A 17,246-nucleotide genomic window follows, 5' to 3' on the forward strand; every position below is an offset into this window, starting at 1 on the left:
TTTTTTGCGATATATATATTTTTAGTTACATAGTCATAATATATATATATGGACCATTTAAGGTCATTATACTTACATTTATACTAAATGATAATAATAATAATAATAATAATAATAATAATAATAATAATGAAAATAATAATAAGAATAATAATGATACACCGAGAGATTGCAAACTACTTTTTACTTAAAAGTATTTAAAAAAATATTTCTTGTCTATAGTATTTTTACTTAAACGTATTTTTATATTTAAAGTATTTTTTAGCGAAAAGTACCTTTAGCCTAAACTATTTTTAGCAAAAAGTACAATTAGTCTAAAGTATTTTTAGCAAAAAAGTACATTTAGCCTAAACTATTTTTAGCAAAAAGTACATTTAACCAAAAGTATTTTTAGCAAAAAGTACCTTTAGCCTAAAGTATTTGTAGCAAAATAAAGTACATTTAGCATAAAATATTTTTAGCAAAAAGTACATTAAGCCTAAAGTATTTGTAGCAAAATAAAGTACATTTAGCATAAAATATTTTTAGCAAAAAGTACATTAAGCCTAAAGTATTTTTAGCAATAAGTACATTTAGCCAAAAGTAGTTTTAGCAAAAAGTATTTGTAACCTAAAGTATTTTTTGCAAAAAGTACCTTTAGCCTAAAGTATTTTGAGTAAAAAGTACCTTTATTCTAATTTGTATTTAGCAAAAAGTATATTTAGTATAAGTATCTTTAGCAAAAAGTATCTGTAACCTAAAGTATTTTTAGCAAAAAGTACATTTAGCCTAAAGTATTTTTAGCAAAAAGTACCTTTAGCCTAAAGTATTTGTAGCAAAAAGTACATTTAGCATAAAATATTTTTAGCAAAAAGTACATTAAGCCTAAAGTATTTTTAGCAATAAGTACATTTAGCCAAAAGTAGTTTTAGCAAAAAGTATTTGTAACCTAAAGTATTTTTAGCAAAAAGTACCTTTATTGTAATTTGTATTTAGCAAAAAGTACATTTAGTCTAAAGTATTTTTAGCAAAAAGTATATTTAGCCTAAAGTATTTTTTGGCAAAAAGTACCTTTAGCCTTAAGTATTTTTTACTTTAAAGTACTTTAAATAAAAAATATATTTTGTAAAAAAAATATTTTTAGCCTAAAGTATTTGTAGCAAAAAGTAATTTTAGTAAAAATAAGTTTTAGTACAAAATACCTTTAACAAAAAATATTGTTTAACTATCAAAATATTTTCATCAAAAAATATTCTTAGCTAAATTTTTTTTCTCTATAGTTAATACTTATTAGCAAAAAAAATTAAGTTTTTAAACTAAAAGTATTTTTTACCAAATATAAATTTTTTTTCGCCAAAATAAAAATACTTTTTGATATAAAAAGACCAAGAATGTAAAGTTGAACCAATTTTTTGTTTTGAATTATAATTATCTATACAATTTATATTAATATATACCCAGATAACACACGTACTAGTACGGTAGTAGTATAATACTAGTACGACGTACTAGACGTACTAGTACTGTACCAGCCATGTACCTTCGCACGGTACCAGGTACTGTACTAGTACGGCGTACCGGTATGCAATATCGGTAGAATACGAGTACTATACGAGTACGACGTACTGAAAACTTTTGTGACTTAGTATAACGTACTGTTATTGTACTGGTACAATACTAGTATGATGTACAATATAAAATATTATATACCCTCCCCTTTCTCTTCCCACAATAGTATTTTCATTATTTTCATTTATTATTCAAAAGAAAATCATTTTTTTTATTTACATCATATATGTAACTTGTATTCTCACTTATCTTAAAATATCTGGTGTTTTATATTATCAAATATTAATTGATTATTTCTTTACATTTAAACATTATTTCAAAAGAATTTTAAACTTGATGTTATAAATTGCTTTGAAAAACATATTATCACATCCTAACCTATAAATATGTTATATGTATAAGAAAAACTATAACGAAATAACACACAATTGAATTTAAAAATATATCAATATGATCAAGACCGAATTTATGAATTTTTCTCATTATAAATGTAAAAGATTTTCATGTTTTTCAATGAAATAACACCACGGCACCATGTCAAAGTAAAAGAATATAAATCTTATAAAGATCGATGATTTAATATAAATTTAATCTCGGATATTCAAGATAAGTACAGAAGCACAAGTTACAAACGTTAATACTCTTTTGCTGCATCATAAACCACTTTTTTCACCAACATTTATTGCACCGTTTTCAGTGACGCGTTCATATTTGACAATTGTCAAGAAAGTGAGGTTGGGTTGGCATTACCAGCAAAGACTCCCAGTACGACGTACCAGTATTATACTTGTATCGTACAAGTATGTTGTGCTTCTTATTTCAGAAGTACGACGTACTGGTATTGTACTAGTACTATACTTTTATCGAGTAATCATATTTTACAATTCTAACAGTACGACATACTTTTATTGTACTAGTACCGTACTGGTACGACATATATCATTATTTTGTACTTGTATAAAACTAGTATAATACTAGTACGCCGTACTCGTAAATAACGATTAGTACGCTTGGTTATCTGGGTATATATATTAAAGTTTAAAATTTGATTGTCGTGTGACTTATCGCAAACAAAATGATAAAGAAATTTTTTTCGCGATATAGTGTGTGACGATTTTCGCGAGAAAATTATACATTAGGATTGACAAAAAAAAATAAATTTGATTGTAACAATTTCGTTTCTTTTTTTTTTGTTTTATAAAAAACTTTTTTTACTCAAACACGGAGGTTTTAAAATCGCATTTATTAATTATAAAAATTCAAATAGTTTTTTTTTTAAATTTAATTCGCACAAAAAAAAGTAAAAATTTGAGAAAACTTTTCGGGCAATTTAAATTTATATGTTTTTTTTTTTTTTTAAATAATATATAACTTGCTATATGGAAACTTGAACTTCATATTTACTGAACAAAAACAAACGAAACTCGAGAGAGAAAGTTATCAGGCGTCAGCGTTGCGTGAAGCAAAAAAGAATTGTCTGATAACACACAAAAATAAATTGCAGATTTAGACATTGGATAATGGCGCTAATAGAGGACCATTTATACATATATATATATAAAACATTGATGCAATTCTATCTTTTTTTTTTAGATTCGCTTTTTTAGTTTACTTCCTAGTTTCAAAAAAAAAATTGATTTTCTATTTTACATTGAATAAAGTATTTTAAAAATCTTTTTCAACTTAAAGTAATTTTAGTAAAAAGTATTTTTCAGTTAAAAGTATTTTAAATAAAAAATATATTTAGTAAAAAAAAATTTGTTAAGCCTAAAGCATTAGCAGCAAAAAGTATTTTCGAGATTAAAGTATTTTTAGCAAGTATTTCTAATCAAAGGTATTTTTAGTAAAAACTATTTTTAGCATAAAGTATTTTTAATTAAACGTATTTTTAATTAAAGTATGTTTACTTAAAGTATTTTTAATTAAAAGTATTTTTAATCAAAAGAACTTTTAGTAAAAAATACCTTGAGTAAAAAATATTGTTTAACTATTAAAATATTTTTAGCAAAAAGTACCTTTAGCCTAAAGTATTTTTACTTAAAGTACTTTTAGTAAAATATATTTTTTGTAAAAAACATTCATAGTAAATGTATCTTTAGTAAAAAGTACTTTTAGTAAAATGTATTTTTTTGTAGAAATTACTTTTAGTAAAATGTATTTTTGTAGAAAGTACTTTTAGTAAAATATATTTTTGTAGAAAGTACTTTTAGTAAAGTGTAGTTTTAGTAAAAAGTACTTTTAGTAAAATGTATTTTTGTAGAAAGTACTTTTAGTAAAATGTATTTTTGTAGAAAGTACTTTTAGTAAAATGTATTTTTAGTAAGAAGTACTTATAGTAAAAAATACTTTTAGAAAAAAACTTTTACAAAAAAAAAAAATTTTTTTCACACAATTAAAAGTAGAAAAATTTTTTAAATTTCACTGACAACTTTATTTATGCTTATATTTTATGTATTTCAAAAAAAATGACTTAAAAGCAAAAAATTTTTGCTATCTTTGTCACCTAAAGAAAGGAATCTCCAAAACAAAGACAGTAACCTAGATCTTTTTTGCGATCGTTTGCATTTTAGTTTATATATTCTTCATATATACCGACATCATCGCATATATTCTTTTATTGTTATAAATGACGAGTCATTTTTCTAAAACAATTTCTCTATAAAAAAAAAATTATTAATTCATATAATTATTTTGTATTAACTGAAAATTATTTATTGTTTTTTTTTAAATTGATTTTTAAATAAAAATTTTCGTTTTTCAAAAAGAATTCGTATTTCAAAAAAAAATTTTTAACAAATACATAAAATTTTAATTCTCAATTATATAGTTATAAAAAATAAAAAATAAATGAAATAAAAGTAAATAAAAAATTTTAAAAGAATGAAAAAAATATATAATTAATAAAAATATTTGAATTTTTGTTTGCATAAAGAATTTTTCTGGAACGTGTAACGTAATCGGAAATATGTTTTGCCACGTTACACTCTTTACAATAAGAGGAGAATAGGTCAGGTGTTTCTCGCAATAAAACGGGTCCGATGAAATATCTTCTCTTAAACGCTTCGTCGTTGTCGCCCGCGTAATCAAAGTCCCACACACAAACGCAAAACGACTTTTATTACATTTTATATACATATACATATGACAAATATAAAACGAAGGGGTTCACATGCGTGTATTGGTGCGCAATTTCGGTCGATAAAAATATTACGCAAGCCATCACTTTCGCGCGAAGGTCGTGCGCACTGTCTTCTGCGACAAGGAAAAATTTAACGAGAGAAAGAAATTCTTCTTTATATATATAGATATACATTTTTTTTATTTATTAAATTTTAATAGATATTATATAAATATACATATATTAATTAACATTACACTCAGAAAAATTATATATATATATATATATATATATATATCACAGAACCAGATAAATATTTATTTGATTCAACTAAAAAGTATTTTTCAGTTAAAAGTATTTTAAATAAAAAATATATTTAGTAAAAAAAAATTTGTTAAGCCTAAAGAATTTGCAGCAAAAAGTATTTTCTAGATTAAAGTATTTTTAGCAAAAATTATTTTTAGCAAAAAGTATTTTTAGCAAAAAGTATTTTTAGCAAAAATTATTTTTAGCAAAAAGTATTTTTAGCAAAAAGTATTTTTAGCAAAAATTATTTTTAGCAAAAAGTATTTTTAGCAAAAATTATTTTTAGCAAAAAGTATTTTTAGCAAAAAATATTTTTTAATAAAAGTATTTCTAATCAAAGGTATTTTTAGTAAAAACTATTTTTAGCCTAAAGTATTTTTAATTGAACGTATTTTTAGTTAAAGTATGTTTACTTAAAGTATTTTTAATTAAAAGTATTTTTAGTCAAAAGAACTTTTAGTAAAAATTCAAATAAATATTTTTTTAATTCAACTAAATATTTAATTCATTCAAATAAATATATATTTATTTGATTCAACTAAAACTTTATTTGATTTAAATAAAAAAACAAATTTATTTGCGCCAAATAAAATGGACTATTATATAGTGTAGAGATTCGCAAAAAAAAGAGAGGAAGACGAGAGTAAACTGATAAAAAAAACCGAATTAAAAACGATAGATCGAGTTCAATTTTCTGATTATTCATATATATATATAATTTGGATATATACAGTCGTTTTGCAAGTACTCGTTTTTTTTCTTTTTTTTTTTTTTTTATCAAATCTTCTGGTATATACGATAATACTTGTGACCTGCCTCAACCTCGACAAAATTAGTCCCTGATATCTTTACGCAACCAATTACTTTTCGTCGCGATATCATAACTCCTTCAAATAGACGAGTAAACAATTTTTCAAAGCGTTTTATAAATATAAATATATAAATCTAAATTTTTATTTGTCTTCAATATATATATATATATATATGAGCTTAAATAAATTGTCAGGTAGATTTATTTCAAAATCGTTTTTTTTTTAATATGTATGTCTGTTTAATTTCACGGATTTGCAATTTTAATTTTTTTTTCTATATATATAATATATATGATTCCAAATCTTACATGTGAGACTAATTTTCCGAATATTCAGTCTCTCGGATGTTTAAAAAGAAAAAATCTTTTTTTGAAGTAAATTTTATAAGTTTTGTATAGGTTTTAGTTTTAGTAAATTCTTATAATTTTAAATTACTTTCTTGAAAATTTTGAATTTTTACTACCGTCGATTGTAACTGAAAATGCAACTACTGTCGATTAAAACTCCTGAAAAAACCCAACTACCGTCTACTGAAACTCTTAAAAATTCCAACTACCGATGATTATAACTCTTAAAAATTTTTAACTACCGTCGATTGTAACTCTTAATAATTTAACTAACGTTGATTACTCTTACGAACTCCAAAGAAGAACTACCGTCAATTGAAACTCATAAAAAAAATTCAACTACCGTCAATTGCACCTAATGCAAATTTTAAATACCGTGCGACTATTCTTAAGAAATTGAACTGTATGGTTGATTGTAACTATTAGGAATTTTAACTACCGTCGATTATAACTCTTGCAAACTTTAATTACCGTCGTTCTTAACTCTTAAAAAATTTTAACTACCGTCGTTCGTAACTCATCAAAAAATTTTAACTACCATCTGTTGTAATTCTAATTAATATTCTTAAGAGTATTATTATTAAAAATAGTTGAAATTTTTAAGAGTTTGCAATTGACGATATTTAAAATTTCTAAGAGTTACTATCAACGGTAGTTCTCATTTGAAGTTCGTAACAGTAATCGACTTTAATTAAAACTCCTCGAAAGTTACAATCAACAATATTGTTAAAATTCTTAAGAGTTACAATCGACGGTATAGTTGAAAATTTGAAGAGTTATAATCAACGGTAGTTAGAATTTTTAAAAGTTTCAATTAACGGTAGCTACTACCGCTAGTTAGATTATTTAAAAATTTACAATCGACGGTAGTTGAAATGTTTTAAGAGTTATAATAATAGACGGTAGTTAAATTTTTTAAGAGTTACAACCGACGGTAGTTTTTTTTCAAGAGTCAAAATCGACGGTAGCTACTACTGGTAGTTGAATTTTTTAAAAGTTTTAGTCGACGGTAGTTGGATTTTTCAACAATTATAATCGACGGTAGTTAAATTTTTTAAGAGTTACAACCGACGGTAGTTTTTTTTCAAGAGTTACAATCGACGCTAGCTACTACTGATAGTTGGATTTTTCAAGAGTTATAATCGACGGTAATTTAATTTTTTAAGAGTTTCAATCTACGGTAGTTATTACTGGAAGTTGGAATTTTTAAGAGTTACAACCGACAGTGGTTAAATTTTTTAAGAGTTATAATCGACGGTAGTTGAATTTTTTTAAGAGTTTCAGTCGACGGTAGTTGGATTTTTCAAGAGTTATAATTAACGATAGTTTAATTTTTTTTAAATTTCAATCGACGGTAGCTACTACCGGTAGTTGAAATTTTTAAGAGTTACAATCAACGGTAGTTGTATTTTTATTATTTTTTTTTTAATTATAATATTTTTAAACAATTAATTTTGTGAATTATTGATAAATTGTTTTAAAAAAAATGTGAATTTTTTTTATTGTCTTCACAACAACGGTATTTGCAAATTAAAACTGAATGTGAATTGTAATTGTAATTAAATGTAAATTTATAGATAATTTAATTTTTTAAATGAACAAGGAAGTATGTACTTTTGGGATGACTTTGCAACTCTTTTTTTTGAATGCTCTCTCTCTCTCTCTCTCTCTCTCTCTCTCGAATGTAGTTTTATAGTAGTAGGAAATTTCATCCTTGAACTCTATAGGAGGTCCTTGAGGAAAAATACACGTTGCGCCTGTCACCCAATTTCCATTTTTCCCCTCTTCAATATATATGTATAAAACTTCCGAGTATACAAGTGAAAGTTACACAGATTTTTCAAAACATTTTCCATTTTAGTCACAGTCACACAAAATGTGACTCTCCCAGGTCGCATCTTGCCTAATTATTTCTTTCTTTCTTTTTTTTTCACTTTCTCCCATTGCGGGTGGCTGACTTTTTTTCCGGAAACCAAAAAAAAAAAAAGGTTTTGTAATACATATTGAAAAAAATTTATTACTGGCGCTTATTTTTACAAAAATGTTATTTATTTTTAAAAAAAAATTTAATTTAATTTATTATTTATTTGATTTAAATTTTATTTAATTTAAATAAATTTTTATTTGTTTTAAATAAATAAATTCATTTACGCCAAATAAAACTGGGCTAGTAGGCTCTAAGACAAATATACGTTTATTTAACTCAAATATATTATATTTGGTTTAATTAAAACATATATATTTCTCTCGGGGGGGTATTAAAACATTTTTTGGTGACTTTTTTTTTTTTAATAATTTTAGGACGTGTAAAAGAAAATATTCGGGTAAAATGTGTCAAGGATTGACGTAACTTTTTTTTTTAAGGTTTCCTTTCTTTGTTGAGTCATATTTTTATTTCTTTTTTTTTCGTGTGACCTTGGACTCTTAAGAGTTAACCAGGTTTTTATTGTGATTTTGGGTCAATTTGAACCTTTTTTTTTTCTTTCTTTCTCTTTTTCTAAACGGTAGTCACTCTAGGGATACCCCAGGGATGTTTAAATCTCTATAGAGACATTCTTCTATCTCAATACTCTTGACCTGTCAAGCCACAAGCCGCACTAGCCGTTTGACTCCATTCAAACTTTTGCGGGTAGTCCCTCATCTCATTGAATTTTCCATATTCGACAGATAAAGTCAAATTTGATCTGGCTTCCGGAAAATTTTTATTTATGACTCTCTAAAATTCCTTAGAAAAATATGTCTATTGTTTTTTTTTCAAAAATTAAAAATAAAAAAAAATGTAGGACAAAAAAAAGAGGAATTCAAAGAATTAACATACTGAGAAATTGAAAAATTATGTAAACTGTTTATGAAATTAGAAATTAAAGCGTATTTCAAGAATGTCTGCGTATTCATTTTAAATTGTGAACGCATTGTTTTTTTCTTTCATTCAATGAGCCAATAATTATTAACTACTTTTTAAGCGTTTTTTTTTTCTCTTATTTCATGGAATCAAAATATTGCGTAAAAAAATAATAATATAAACGATTAAAAATTGTGCGTTAATTAATATATGATGAAATACATTTTTCGACAACTTTTTTAAAAAAAAAAAAAAAAAAAAACGGCTGGTGCCCTTTTATCGAGATTGAAATCTCAAAGTAATAGAATTTTCAACTGCGATCCTTTTTGCGAATGAAGATATATACGCGGAAAAGAGAAGAGAGAGAGAGAAAAAGAGGGGGTAAAGGATGATTTGAGACTTTAAATCACTCCAGTGAATTCGAGCAGACGCCCACTTTGAGAATACGAAGACAAATTACTTCCGGTGCAATTTTTATTTGTATATATATATATATATATATATATATATATATATATATATATATATATATATATATATATATATATATATATGGGAGTAGCCAAGCGAAGCTGAACAGGATATAAAGAGGTTCGATTCCTTTTTTTTTTTTTTTTTTTTTTGAAAAAATATCTCGTTCATTATCCTTCCGTAATTGCATTCTTTCAAGAAATTAGTTTATTTATAGTCGCAAGTTTTTAGGTTACAATCGTCGGTATATTTAATCCTTAGGTTTACAATCTACTGTCAATTCTAAATTTAAGGGAATAAGATACTGTCGATTACAATCCTGAGGTTTTAAACTACGATTATTTTCATATCTACCGTCGATTTTAATTCTAAGAGTTCAAACTACCGTTGATTACAACGCTTAGGGTTAAATCTACCGTCAATTATAATTCGTAGGGTTAAATCTACCGTCGATTATAATTCGAAGGGTTAAATCTACTGTCAATTATAATTCGAAGAGTTTAATCTACCATCGATTTAAATTCGAAAGGTTTAAACTACCGTTGCCTATTAACCTAAGGGTTCAAATTACCGTCGATTACAATACAAAGGGTTAAATTTACCGTCAATTATAATTCGAAGGGTTAATTCTACCGTTCATTTTAATTCGAAGGGTTTAAACTACCGTCGCCTATAAACCTAAGGGTTCGAATTACCGTCGATTACAATACAAAGGGTTAAATTTACCGTCCATTATAATTCGAAGGGTTAAATCTACCGTTCATTTTAATTCGAAGGGTTTAAACTATATACCATTCATTACAACTTAATGGGTTTAAACTATACCGTCGATTATAATTCGAAGGATTAAAAGTAGCGTTTATTATAAACCTGAGGGTTTAATCTACCGTCGATAATAATCCTCAGAGTTTAAGCTGTCGTTAATCTGTAAATCTGAGATTTATATAAATGACGGTAATTTAAACCCTTTCCATTAAAATCGACGGTAGATTATTAAAACCTCTAAGATGTAATCGACGATAATTTGAACCCTTTGAGTTGTAGGCGACGATAGTTTAAACCCTTCAAATTATAATCGATGGTAGATTTAACCCTTACGGTTATAATCGACAGTAGATTAAACCCTCAGTTTTATAATAAACGGTATTTTGAACCCTTCGAATTATAATCGACGGTAATTTAAACCCATTAAGTTGTAATGAATCGTATATAGTTTAAACCCTTCGAATTAAAATGAACGGTAGATTTAACCCTTCGAATTATAATTGACGGTAGATTTAACCTTTTGGGTTGTAATCGACGGTAATTCAAACCCTTAGGGTTATAGGCGACGGTAGTTGAAATCCTCAGGTTTATAAACGACGGTACTTTGAACCCTTTGAATTATAATCGACGGTAGATTTAACCCTTGGGGTTGTAATCGACGATAATTTGAATCCCTAAGGTTAAAGCGACGATAGTTTAAACCCTCAGGCGAGCCCTCAGGTTTAAAAATGACGGTAGATTAAACCTTTAAGGTTGTAATCAACGGTAGATTTAACCCCTTTGAATTGAAATCGACGGTAGATTTAAACCTTGAACTATTGATGGTAAATTAAACCCTTACGATTATAATCAACGGTAGATTCAACCCCGTGACTTGCTATTGACGGTAAATTGAACTCTTAACATAAACACTATATTTGTAATCCATTTAAATTTATAACTCACGATAAAATTATTCGACGGTAATTTTGAATCTTTAGGGTTAAAATCGACGGTAGTTATATAGTATATTGAAGGGTTATTTTAACCATAAAGTTACAAAATCCATTATAAATAAAATCCCAATAAATATTTGCAATAATTGTTAATGTATATATTATATCGACGGTATTTATATGAAATTGACGGTAATTTTTTTTATACTGATTTTAATGGAACTTTTCCATCGACCTTGATGTTTTTTTTCACAAATGCGAATTCTCGTCATTATTGTCAGTTTCGGCGAAAAAGGTTCTCAGCATCATCCGGTGATTTTTCTATCACTTTTGTTTTCTTTTTTTAGCGCGCTTCAATGCAAATCAAATGTAAATTATATGTATACTTGTATATATATATATATATATATATATATATATATATATATATGTATAAGAATAGAAGGCGTTTTGTGTCGGTATTTTAATAGCTAATGATTCGTCGAAGTATTTAAAGCTCATTGTGATTCAGGATATTGGCCCGCCGTCGAAGGAAGGACTAACTTCCTGTCTGCTAGCTTGTCTGGCCCTTTTACATTTGCGCGCGTCTTCCATCTAATTTTCTCACCTGCTTTTATCTTTTTCTATCTCCTTACCAAGATTTATATAAATATTTTCTTTTTTAATCTTTTTCAATTTATTAAAATTTATTTTTCCTTTTTTTAATTGTCAGTTTTTTTTTTTTTTTTATTTAGAACTTTCTCTATTATTTTTCTATTTTTCCTTTTTTTTTTGATTTACGAACATTTGGAGAATCAATTTTCCGCAGTGTTTCCCACATATTATGATCAGCCCGGAAGGAACTAGACTTGAATTGGGGGTAAAGAAGAAAAAGAAAGGAGATGGGGGGGGGAGTTTGGTGGTAGTTTGTAGGCGGTCGCGTTTAATAGTAAGAAACTGGGGTAGACTGTCCTTGTGCTCCTCGCGGGTTGATTATTGGATCGTTGGCACGGAGACGTTAACATTCGTCTACAGGTCGCCTCAAAACAAACCTTTTTTTCTTTTTTCTATTTCGAATTAGGTTTTAACCTCCTCGAGGGTTTTTTTTTCACAAAAAATAAGGCAATGTTTGCGATAGATTTTCTTTTTGATAAAAGTATAAAAAATTTGAGAAAGAGGACTTGGAAAGTGGGTAAATTATTGAGATATTAAAGAAGTAACAGTTACCATTGTAACTGTTACCATAGTAACGGTTGCCACAGTAACTAATGCCGCAGTAACTAATGCCGCAGTAACTAATGTCACAGTAACTAATGCCGCAGTAACTAATGCCGCAGTAACTAATTCCGCATTAACTAATGCCGCAGTAACTAATGCCGCAGTAACTAATTCCGCAGTAACTAATGCCACAGTAACTAATGCCACAGTAACTAATGCCACAGTAACTAATGCCACAGTAACTAATGCCACAGTAACTAATGCCACAGTAACTAATGCCACAGTAACTAATGCCACAGTAACTAATGCCACAGTAACTAATGCCACAGTAACTAATGCCACAGTAACTAATGCCACAGTAACTAATGCCACAGTAACTAATGCCACAGTAACTAATGCCACAGTAACTAATGCCACAGTAACTAATGCCACAGTAACTAATGCCACAGTAACTAATGCCACAGTAACTAATGCCACAGTAACTAATGCCACAGTAACTAATGCCACAGTAACTAATGCCACAGTAACTAATGCCACAGTAACTAATGCCACAGTAACTAATGCCACAGTAACTAATGCCACAGTAACTAATGCCACAGTAACTAATGCCACAGTAACTAATGCCACAGTAACTAATGCCACAGTAACTAATGCCACAGTAACTAATGCCGCAGTAACTAATGCCGCAGTAACTAATGCCACAGTAACTAACTGTTACCATAGAAATTGTTACCATAGTAACTGTTACCATAGTAACTAATGCGACAGTAACTAACTGTTGCTATAGTAACTAACTGTTGCCATAGTAACTAACTGTTGACATAGTAACTGTTGCTATAGTAACTGTTGTTATAGTAATATATATACCACAATAAACGTTGCTATAGTAAAAATTTGAAAAGTATAAAAAAAATATTGAACCTCTATAAGTGAGACAAACCAAAATGTCCACTTATCGAGGTTCAATTGTATTCCTAATTTTTTTTCTCTGCTTTTCTATATAATGTTGTATACGATAGTCAATATTGAAAGTAAAAAAAAAATTTTCAAGATAAAAGAAATGTTGTTTTTTTTTAAATTTTTGCAAGAGATCTTTGGCCTTAAAGTGTCGAGTATGTATACGTTCGAATAGGCACGTTGAGCACGCGATTGTATATGTATATATAGTAAAACAAAATGGGTGGGATAATATGTACATTGTACAAGTAGCTACCTATCGCTCGCACAGTGTATATACCTTGGCTGCTATAATAGTCTAGGTAGCTAGCGTAGGCTAGCCTAGCCCACAACACGGTTTTACTATGTAGGTCAGGGCTGGTGCATTCAACGAGCGAACACACTGCTGCGATGCTCTCTTCCTCTATGCACCGGCATCGAGTGCATATTATTCGCGTTCTCTTCTATATAATACCACCTCTCTTTTCTCTCTCTAATACCTTCAACTTTTATATATATATATATATATTGTTATGTTCGACCTACCGGGTGTCCCATTCACGGATAATACCAAAACACTTTCCTCTTCTATTCACATACTAATAACCTTTCCATCACGTCCACATATATATTGAAAAAACGGTGTCACACACTCCTTGGAAACTATTCACGTATATATATATATATATATATATATATATTCACTTCTAGAATGTTGTATTCTATATATATGGCAAATGTGACTATATACTGTCGATTGGCAGTTTCCCTCACTCTCTCGGAAAAGAATATAATTTATCATCAGATTCCTCTCACTTTGATGCAACTTTTTTTTTTTCGTCCCTCTTCTTAGAATTTTCCTCTCAACTTTTTCTTTTCTAGCATTGTCTTTGATGTAACTTTTTTTTTTTTTTTTACTCATTTTACAATGAAAAGAAAAATTTATTTCATTCTAATATGATTGGTTATTAAATAAATAACTTATTAACAGGGGCGTAGCCATGAGGGGTGGTTGGGGGTACAAACCCCCTCTGAAATTTTGTCATAATTATGCGTCTTTCATAATATAAGTTTAAGATATTTTTAAGGCCTCAACAAAATCCCTACCGAAATTTATTTGTAGCTATGCTTATTAATAATAATAATAAGTGTATTAAATAATCTGTAAAAATTTTGGTGTATCATCAGCTGCTCTAAAATTATTATTTGCAAACATTTACCTTTTGTAATATAAAGAATGAAAAAATTATGAATACAATTGAACCTAGATAAAGAGGACATTTTGGTTAGTCTCACTTAAAGAGGTTTAATTAATTATTATTAATAATTAATAATTTATTAAATATTAATAATTAATTGAATAAATAATATTAATATTATTAATTAATAGAGGTGTCTCACTTTCGCAGGTTCGACTGTGCCATATATATTTTCTTCTTAAAATATATGCAAATATAATTTTATTTTTCTGCAATATTACTATAGTAACTAATGCCATAGAAACCAATAGTTGCCATAGTAACCAATCATTGCCATAGTAACTTTTGCCACATTAACTAATGCCGCAGTAACTAATGCCGCAGTAACTAATGCCGCAGTAACTAATGCTGCATTAACTAATGCCGCAGTAACTAATGCCGCAGTAACTAATGCCACAGTAAATTTTTTGCAATATTTTTTCACTAACTCAAAATTTTTCCTCCTTTTTTTTATTTTTATAAAAATTTTTTTTCCTTGCATTACATTATTATAATATTACGTATATGTGGTATATAACATACTTTAAAATATATACCTATATATATTTATGCGTTGTGTCTGTGTCTATAGGTTTTCATATTCTCTCCGTGAGTATATATAAAAGTTTTATTATTTCCGTTTTTCTTCTTTCTGCGCGTCTATATCGACTTGGATTTTTTTTTTATGATTAAAAATTAAAAAGAGTTTATAAAAAAGTTTTTACCCTAACCGTGCCTGTTGGCGATGAAGTTTCGCTGACCTAAAACTTTCCAATGGAAACATTGCGCATTTCTGTGAAATTGACTGTATTATAAGAGAAAAAGAGATATATATATATATATACTTTTATAACGAAATATATTATATATATATATATATACTTTTATAACGAAATATATTATATATATATATATATTTCTAGAAATCTCTTCGTGAATCTATTTAAACTGCTGAGACCTAATAAGGAATAGATATCGATACGGTCTTGTAGATCTTGAATATATAATATATTTATATATATATATATAAAAATACATTTTTTTTTTCAAAAATATAATAGCTCTCGCAATGCAAAAGAAGAAGCATTATTACAGTCGTTGTCTCCTATATCGCGTAATCTCGTTACGTTAACGTACTCTCGTCCCTCTTTATCCTTGACATCTTTCCTCTTTACCAACGAATGAATTAAATGGCCTCGAATGATAATATTCACAAACTGGCCAGCGACCTTTTCGCACGAATTACACACATATATATATATATATATATATATATATACACTTCGAAATTACAATTTTTCTCCCGATTGCACGAATATGACAATATATATATATATATATTTTTTTTTAATTATTTAGGTCATAATTTCGTTGATGTGATTTATTTTTTCTTCTCTGCTTTATTTCCCAATACTTTATTTTTATAATTACGTTATAATTATACATTTCTTTTTATATTTCATTATAATTTTAATAATTCGTATACAAAAATTTTTGTGTAAGTTTATAATTGTTTAAAAAAAAAAAAAAAATCACATCAGGGGATTCGAACCTATCTTGAAATATTGTGACTCCGTGCCTTAATGCACTCGGCTATAATCAACTTCAAGTTAATGGAAATGTTAAAACTTTAGCTACCGTTGCTAAGAAAATAAAATCTTTAGCAACGGTTGCTATGACCACGGTTACTATGGCAACAGTACGTGTTACTATGGCACTAATTACTACAGCAACAGTTAGTGTGGCATTAGTTATTATGGCAACAGTTACTATAGTAACAGTTAGTTACTATGGCATTAGTTACTGCGGCATTAGTTACTGTGGCATTAGTTACTGTGGCATTAATTACTGCGGCATTAGTTACTGCGGCATTAATTACTCTGGCATTAGTTACTATGGCAACGGGTACTATGATAACTGGTACCATGGCAACCATACGAGTGGTTCTAAGTTACTAAAATTACTAAATTACTTTTTTATAGTATTTAATCTATATACTCAACAAGGATATTGTCATGGTTTCCACAATAAGATATCGATTTCCAAAGTACATGGGTCTATCGATTCACAGTTATATTGGTTTCTTGAGTGGAGTATTTCAAAAAACAAAATAAATAATTTTGACAGGGGCCCTTAGGGTACTTATTCTTCTTTTTTTTTTCTTCCCTCCACCTCCCCCACGCGCCGCATGGGAAAAGGGACAACACCACGTTACGACCCTGACCCATTTTTACTTCTGAATATGCTCCTCTCGACAATTTCGAATTTCGAGGGTGTCTATTGTCAAGTACGTGTGGTTCTTTCTCTCTCTCTCTTTTTTTTTCTCTTTAACGCCCACTTCCTGCGAAAGAAAAAGTGAAATCCAAGGAAAGGGAACAAAAGATGAAGAAAAAACCCCATAACTCAAGTGAAAAAAAAAAAAAATGAAATATAATAAACCAGTATGTATACCTGAGAATTGCGGGGGAAAAGGGTATATATTACTAAAAAATCAAAAAATAAAAAAAAATGAGATTCTAAAATAGGAAAAAGGGGGCAACAGTATATATCTTATATATATATATATATATATATATATCGAGTACTTAGATTCTCTCTCTTAGCTAAATAATAGTATAAAATAAAGAAAATAGTTCTCACGCGGTAAAAGGAACGAGGCGAGGGCAGTTTAACCCTTTCGCTCATTAGGGTGGAAAATTCTTCACAAGCCTTGAATTGTCTAACACTAGAA

The 17,246-nt window shown here is 27.9% G+C and overlaps 1 protein-coding gene across 6 annotated transcripts in view; it reads left to right on the plus strand.

The window, feature by feature from the left end:
• LOC127285210 (ecdysone-induced protein 74EF) overlaps positions 1 to 17,246 on the plus strand; it is a 267,455-nt gene that overhangs the window by 194,127 nt on the left and 56,082 nt on the right. The window lies entirely within an intron of this gene.

Source organism: Leptopilina boulardi, unplaced genomic scaffold, assembly GCF_019393585.1.
Source record: "Leptopilina boulardi isolate dan_hultmark-lab unplaced genomic scaffold, ZJU_Lbou_2.1 LbouV2_330, whole genome shotgun sequence".
NCBI lineage: Eukaryota > Metazoa > Arthropoda > Insecta > Hymenoptera > Figitidae > Leptopilina > Leptopilina boulardi.